The sequence below is a fragment of the Sapajus apella genome, unplaced genomic scaffold, assembly GCF_009761245.1.
Source record: "Sapajus apella isolate SASKATOON/1434 unplaced genomic scaffold, GSC_monkey_1.0 scaffold20, whole genome shotgun sequence".
NCBI lineage: Eukaryota > Metazoa > Chordata > Mammalia > Primates > Cebidae > Sapajus > Sapajus apella.
Window position 1 is genome coordinate 6,032,496 of NW_022436960.1, and position 8,136 is coordinate 6,040,631.

Below are 8,136 nucleotides of genomic sequence, written 5' to 3' on the forward strand. Positions count from 1 at the left end.
CTGTCCTCGTGAGGTTTCCATTCCAGCCATCCGTGGGGCAGGAGATAATATACACCATGACACATGGGGATACACACTATGAGAGAAAATAAATCATGAAAGGAAATATAGAGTCCTGTGAAGTCCCAGGGTGGTGTGCTGTGTTAGTATCATGCACACGGAGGTTAAGAACGCGCTCATATGACAGGGGACTTTTCAGTAAGGACAAAAAGAAGCAAGGGAAGAAGCTACGTGTCCCTCTGGGGGAAAAGATAACCAAGTAGAGGGAAAAGCAAGTTCAAAGCCTGGGGCAGAGCCTGCTCGGCGTGTTCCGGAAGAGCACGGGGGACATGTGTTTGGAGCAGAATGATCAAATCATAGGGAGGCAGAGATGGGGGAGATCACGCAGGAGCTCGAAGGTCATTGCAAGGACTTTGGTTTTTACACCCAGTAAGATGCAAGCAAGCGGAGAGCTTTGAGCACGAGAGTGATGTGATCTGAGGCTAATGATGACGCTCCCCCCTGGAGGGATTTGAGGAAGGTAAATGCCAAAATGCAGGCTCAACTACCAATTTAAGAATTACACGTAAATGTGACCTGCACGGGTCGAACGGGAAGCTGTTTCAGAGACTCGAAGCCTTTTTTGTTTTTGTTTTTCTTCAGTTTCCAAAAAGAAGATAAAAAAGATGCAATTAAGATTTTTAGAAAATAGTGTGTTCTCCAGTTTTTCATTACATTTATTTGCAATACGTTCATGTATTTTCTGATCTATGATGATGATTTTTTAAAAAATACTTTGATGCAGTGGAGAAAAGAAAAAAGCAAGAGAGCCTCACTGTGCCCACAGTGGGCACCCCTGTACCTTCCTCCTGGTACTCCTGGAAGGCATGGCTCCTTGGAGGGTCCTGCAACAGGGCACAGGTGGAATGCAAGGCTGGCAGTATCCAGATCTCCAGAGCCTTTGCTGCTCACTGGAGCCCAGTCCATCATCAGCCCAAAACCAAGTTGGCCAACAGTCCCTGGCTCTGCCTCATATCCTTCCATTGAACTGGAGTGAACTTCAGTTTACTCATCTGTAAAATGGTAGTATTCATGTACATTCTAGCTACCTCCAGAGCAATGGGGCACCCAGAGGAAATAATTAATATGAAATTCCTTTGGCAGGTAGAAATGTAACAGCATATTTATGTAATCATGTCTAATTATATTCTTAGGATTTTTTAAAACAGGCGGAAGTAAGAAAAGAAAACTAAACACGAGAACTAAACAGCCTATATAATCTATGCTGATTATATGTATACACATACATCTATACATACACACATATGTAAACACATATACACAAATATTTACAATGCAAATTTAAAAATATATATGTACAAAAGCGTTAAAAGAAAAAAAGCTACTTACAGTTTCACCACCCAGAGAAAACCAAAATTAACTTTTCATTATATTTGCTTCCAGTTTTTATCTGTTTCGAGTATAAATGTAAATATTTGCATACCTATATGTATTTATGTTATTATTTACATATATACCTACAACAGGACATGACTATGGCTTTGGTATATAACATTAGCCAGAGCTCTACGTCATACTGTATCTATAGCCTGTAACATAGCATAGCCACACTTATGCCCTGTTATAGGTACGTGTATACTATGATAAATTATTTTATGTAATTATAGAAATACATTTACATATATAAACAATATAGATTTACATCATTCAACTTATTATTATAAAATTAATACCAATTTTTATTTTGTTTAGGTAAATCACATATATTGTTTAAAAGAAAAATCGGCAGTACAAAAGTGAAGTGCCTCCTTTTGCTACCTTTTTTCTTCAAAAAAGCACTAGCATTTCCCATTCATGAGTGGTAACAAAGTGGGCACACTGTGCTGTACATTTCTTTTTTTGAGATGGCATCTCGCTTTGTAGCGCAGGCTGGAGTGCAATGGCGTGATCTCAGCTCCCTGCAACCTCCACCTCCCAGGTTCAAGCGATTCTCCTACCTCAGCCCCCCAAGTAGCTGGGATTATAGGCACTTGCAACCGTGCCAGGCTAATTTTTGCATTTTTAGTAAAGACAGGTTTTTGTCATGCTGGCCAGGCTAGCTTTGAACTCCTGACCTCAGGTGTTCTGCCTGCCTCAGCCTCCCAAAGCACTGGGATTACAGGGGTGAGCCCCCTTGCCCAGACTGTACTTTTCTTTTTTTAATTAAAAATACATTTTAGAGATCATTTCGTGTCAGCAGATACATAGAGCTGCGTCTTTCTTTTTAGGGGCTGTATGGTTTTGCATTGTAAGAATATTTGATGTTTTATTTAATCTACAAATGTAAGTTAGATCATTTCCAATTAATCACTATCCTAAACAAAGTCACAAGAAGCACATTTGTGAATTTGTGTAAGTACCTCAAAAAGCTAAAATGCTAAAGTGGAACCACCAGGCTAAGGAGTGTGAATCATGCCGTTTGACACAAACCCCCAATTCGTCTTGCAAAGAGGATATGCTAACTGACCACTCACAGATACCATCACATCTACAAAGTCCATTTCCCATTCCCCCACTGCCATTTGCATGTTGCATTTTCCTTATTATGAACAAATCAAGAATCTATTTTAAATAGTAATTCGTTTCCTTTTTGTCAATTGTCTACTAAAGTTCTTTCAGTTTTTTTCCATTGGATTGTTTTGCTATATTAATGATTTGCAAAAGCTCTTTATATATGAAAGAAACTAGTATGACATATATCACACAGGTTGCAAGACAGGAGTTATACATTTATAGAAAGAAAAATCCATCAATCTATTTTTTGGGCTTCTGGATTTTGCATCACGCTTAAAAAGGCTTCCCTATTAATAATTCCAATATTGTTGCTAGAGAAATCACACTGAAGAGCCAGGAGAGCTGTATTAGGAAAGAGGACATTTTTTTTTTAAGACAGAGTCTCACTCTATCACCCAAGCTGGAGTGCAGTGACGCAATCTCTGCTCATTGCAACCTCCAACTCCCGGGTTCAAGCGATTCTTGTTCCTCAGCTTCCCAAGTAGCTGGGACTGCAGGTGCACACCACCACACCCCACTAAATTTTATATTTTTAGTAGAGACAGGGCTTCACCATGTTGGCCAGGCTGGTTTCAACCTCCAGACCTCAGGTGATCTGCCTGCCTTGGCCTCCCAAAGTGCTGGGATTACTGGCGTGAGCCACTGTGCCCAGCCAGGGAAGAGGGCAATTTGTAAAGAAACAAGGGACTTTCGGAGAAGGGAGAGAGGACCAGTGAGGCTAGTTAACAGGTTGAAGAGTGATGTGGGAGGAGGCTAGACTGGGAGACAGATCAGGGAGAGTAATTTGTGGGAAGAATGAGAAACTTGCAAACAGTTTTATTTGGTCAAGGACTTCAGCTGATGTATACTCTGGAAACATTACCACAGTCTGAGGAAGGGATTAGTGAGTGGCAAGAGAGGAAGTAAAGAGACATGGAGCTCAGGTGACCGATGGCGGCCTCCGTGCAGGTGGTGAGAGGTGGGTGGACTCCTGCACCTGTAGTACGGACCAAAGGTGGGGAACCTGACACAAACGCAGGTGGACAGGGGTCTCATTTAACATAGCAGGAAAAGCTGGAGGTAATGGGCGGCACAAACCACCTGCTCACTTTTGGACAGAACAATCTCCAGAGGCTATGAGAAATGCTCACAGGGGCTCAGGAAGGCAGTTGTCTCTACCAAGGTGATGCTCCAAAGAGAGCTGCAGAGGTGTTCATCCCTGGAAAAGGTGCTTAATCATCCTCAGTCACAGTCTCCTCCTCTGCAAAATGAAAAAAATCACTTACAAGGAGATAATGATGTAAGCCACCAAGCCAAGGACCTTCCATATAGGGGTGCCCCCAGGATGACCCGATCTCCTCGATCTCACCCTCCTACATAAAATACACAAATGCATGTGGGTTGCTCTGTTACCACAAAAACACACACATTGTGGACTCCAGGCCCCTGCCAGGCCCTGAGGATTCAGGGGTGAGGGAGGCTCAAAGCTTGCCCTCAGGGACCGCTGGGTCCAATGGCACAAGACAGTCAAACATGCAACGGGGTAATCAACCCAGAAGAGCTGGACATGCAAGCTGTAAGGCCCTGTGTGTCAAGGTGCCAGGAAAACAGAAAAAGGCAGGACGGGATCCACTGTTGGGGGCAGGGGAGGATAAAGGCACAGACGACATAAAAGAGGCAATGCTGTTTTTACCTTCATCAACCTTTAACCCACCGCGGTTTGCAAAGCATTTTGCCACCAGTGATTTCTTTCAATCATCTGAAGGGCCTACAGAAAAGAAAAATTAGTGGGCCTTTCTGGCATGGAGTCCGGAGACGGCGTGCAGAAATAGCACCTCGAAAGGGGAAGGAAAAGAAGGAAGAACAGGTCATAGGCTTTGGACCTCAGGTGGCTGAAGGAGAGAATGTACTTGGTGTCTGCATATCTTTGCATTCTTCAATGACACTTTTGTCCATGTCACTGATCTTTCTGGCAAAGACAGCATCTGCCGTGTGACTGGTGGGATGAAGGTGAAGGCAGACCGAGATGAATCCTTGCGTTATGCTGCTCTGTTGGCTGCTGATGTGGCCCAGAGGTGCAAGGAGCTGGGCATCACTGCCCTACACATCAAACTCCGGGCCACAGGAGGAAATAGGACCAAGACCCCTGGACCTGGAGCCCAGTCGGCCCTCAGAGCCCTTGCTCGCTTGGGTATGAAGATCGGGTGGATTGAGGACGTCACCCCCATCCCCTCTGACAGCACCCACAGGAAGGGAGGTCACCGTGGTTGCCGTCTGTGAACAAGACTCCTCAAAATGTTTTCTGTTAATAAATTGCCTTCAGGTAAAAAAAAAAAAAAGAAAGAAAGAAAAAAGAAAAATTAGTAGTCACTATCCTGCTTTTATAGTTAGGGAAACTGAGGAACAGACAGGTGTGGTAAGGTATATCACCCATTCAGGCTTCGTTCCAGACACCATCCTGCCATCCAGGAAAGCAACGCATGTATAGAAAAAACTGAGGAGGATCTCGGGAGGTGGAAACCTGGAAGAGGGCACTAGAAATGGCCATGCTAATAGCCAACAAGACCACACAAAAGCGAGTTTTTCCACCAAATCCCGAAAGGGATTTAGACTTCCCTGACTCTTCTCTACCAGGAGACACCTCGGTTCCTGCCCATCAGGGTAGATGTCAGGGCAGGAGCAGTCACACTGGCGGGACCCGCTATCACTGATGAACCACTTATGGCTCCTTTAATAAAGTCACTGGAAGAAGAAGAAGGTAAAATTAAGCAATAATGACCCTGGCAGAAGTCTTTCCCAGACGCATAATGGAATGTTAAAGGCTCAAGCCTTGACCCTCTACTTGGCTATTACGAGGCTGATAAAGACAGATAAACCGATCATTACAGCTTCTATAAAGTTCAGAAGTTAATTTAAAACACTACTGTTCATCAGCTTTAGCCCTGCCTCTCCCACTCATAAAAACGTAGCAAGGCTTGCATGCAAAATCTTAGAAGATATTTCTATCTTTTTTTTAATATGTTGAGAATGTAGGTTATCATTAGGAACGGTGAAACTAAAGAAGTTGAGGCTGGTTTTTTCTCCAAGGATCCCTGACCCATTGGCTCTGTAAGAAAGACCACTCCCTCACCTCCACCCCAAAGCCCTCACCTGCCACGTATCTGTCACCATCTCCAACTTAGGCTCTTGTGGTAAAATCGCTCCTTGACGTAATTCCTGATTGAAGCAGTGATGGCTTCCTTCTCTTCATGAGTGTGTGTGTGTTTGTACGTGCTGTTTGCTTACATGTAATTGTGTGTGTTTGCTTGGATGAGTGTGTTTTATGTGTATGTATGTGTTCGGATGAATGTGCTTATACGTGTTTGTGTGGGTTTGTGTGTCTTTGTGTGTGTGAATGTGTGCACAATTGTGTGTGGGGGATGGGTGTTGAAAAGAGGGGACCAAATGAAGAAGAGAGGTAAGTGCTGAGAATTAAAAATCAGAGACTGTTCAAGGCTGGTCTGGGGCCTCGGAACCCCAGCAAGCAAACCAGAACGTTCAGCCATTTTTTCCAGTAAATAACTAGTGTGTGTCTGTTGCAGGCACTGGTGCTACAAAATGGGCTTGTGCTCTCTTTGGAAGAGGAGAGAAAACAAAAATGCAAAGATATGAAAGAACAAGGTCATCTGAGTTTTCAGTAGGTGCAAAGAGGGAAATGATACAGCATGATTTGGTTGAGAGCAGTTGGATAGTTAGGACAAATTTAGATCTCCTGGTCAAGGGAGCAGTGGCATTGGAGATAACACTGCAGCGACAAGAGACACCCTGGCAAGTGGAGATCAGAGGTCAGAGTCCCAGGCTGGAAGGAGCACGTGGCCTTAAGGTGAGCACAAGCTTGAAATGTTTATCAAGTTTTATAACTCCTCTTGTTCCTTTCACCTTATATTCCCCAGCCTTTAAAAATTATTTGCTTATGTTGTTTTTGTTAATAATGAGTCTGATCTCTTCTGTACTATGGAGAATAAAAAAGTTCCATGACCAAACGTGTTTCATGTGGTACAGGGGAGCCAACGACAATTCCAGAGCCAACCTAGGTCAGCACTGCAATCCAGGAAACTCGTCTCTCATACCTTTCATGGAGCATAGCCAAGTACTAGGGCTGCTGTCAGGCTTCTTCACAGATCTGTTCAATTATATTCCTGCCTTACATTGCAGAAGTTCTGGGTTCATTTCAGGCTTTTCTCTCCTGCTTGGCAGAAACTGAACAATCAGCAGTCAGACAGAGAAAGAGGAACTAAGACAAATTAAGAGAAAAGTAATCGCAGGATACGAATGAAGGCACCTTTGACTGACAGAATGGTGTACCCCCCTAAGCTAGTGCGTGGAGAGTCAACCCCGTGTCCCTCAAGAGGTGACATAGCGTTTGTGGAGGAGGCTGCCACCTCCACATCTCACTGGCTGATATGCCTCGGCAGAGATACTTTGGAGCACACCCTGCCTCACCCTTCGGGGCTCCTAGAATACCTGGCACTGGAGTCAGCTTCCCACAGGTGTGGGCAAACCACAGCCAATCAGGAAATGGCAGGATGCTGACTCCTCTGGATGCAAGGAAGATCTGGGCACAGTGGTCCCAGGATCTTCCCAGAGGCTCTCAGGCTAGACAAGGCGCTCCCAAGAAAAATGTGGAGTAAATAGAAACTTTAAAGGCCTCTCAGAAGAGAAGGAGCTTGTCGACAACTTGAGAAACTCTGAAATTGTAGGCAAACATTGATGTTCACAGGCATGGATCCTAGGAGCGAATCTCGAGTTTTCAGCAGGCTCCCTGGGATCTCCACAATACAAAGAACATCTGTAGACATTGTTCTCTTTGCTAATCAAGACCCACTCCCCCCAACCTCCCCTCCCAGAGACTACTCTTCTTCTTTCAAGGCAAAGACCCCTTGTGTCTCTCCATGAAACCGTTCCTGACCATCCCACCCTTCCATCTTTGAGTTCACCCAGGACAGAGCTCTCTGGTGTCCACTACTCTGTATGGTAATTGATTATTTCAAAGACCATCTTCCTCCTTAGAATGTAATCCCTCAGAGACCCCCCTACAATATTTTATTTGCACTTCCACCCCTAGGGTCTGCTACACTGCCCTATGCTTACTATGTGTTCAGTAAGTGTTTCTGTGAATAAATGAATTCAATCTTGCTTCATGACACCATTTGAATGTACCACCCTGGACCTGCCTGTCCTCAACCGAAGACATCAGAATAAACACTCACATGTGGCCTCCTTGACTTTGAAGAGCAGCCAATGCCCTCACTGTCTCTGGATGGGGTACCTTTGTGGCATCTCCCTGGACCACATCAGGGCTTCTTCAGTACAAAGGACCCTTATGCAAATCAGGCAGAAGGTGTGGCACATATGCTCCTTGTAAGTTAAATTCCTACCTCCAATTGTGAATTAGAATTGGATTATTGAGGAGGTAGACAGAGGTGTCTTCTAAGTGAATTGTGCTGGTGTTAACTGAATCCTGTCCTAGCAAAGTGCACTTTACACATTTCAGGGGAGGGACCAGGTGGGAGGTGATTGGATCATGGAGGCAGTTCTCATGGTAGTGAGTGTGTTCTCACAAGA

The 8,136-nt window shown here is 44.4% G+C and overlaps 1 pseudogene; it reads left to right on the top strand.

Annotated features, from left to right (window-relative positions):
• The first annotated feature begins 3,483 nt into the window (after positions 1-3,483).
• Positions 3,484-4,883, top strand: LOC116558058 (annotated as a pseudogene).
• Positions 4,884-8,136: the final 3,253 nt, after the last annotated feature.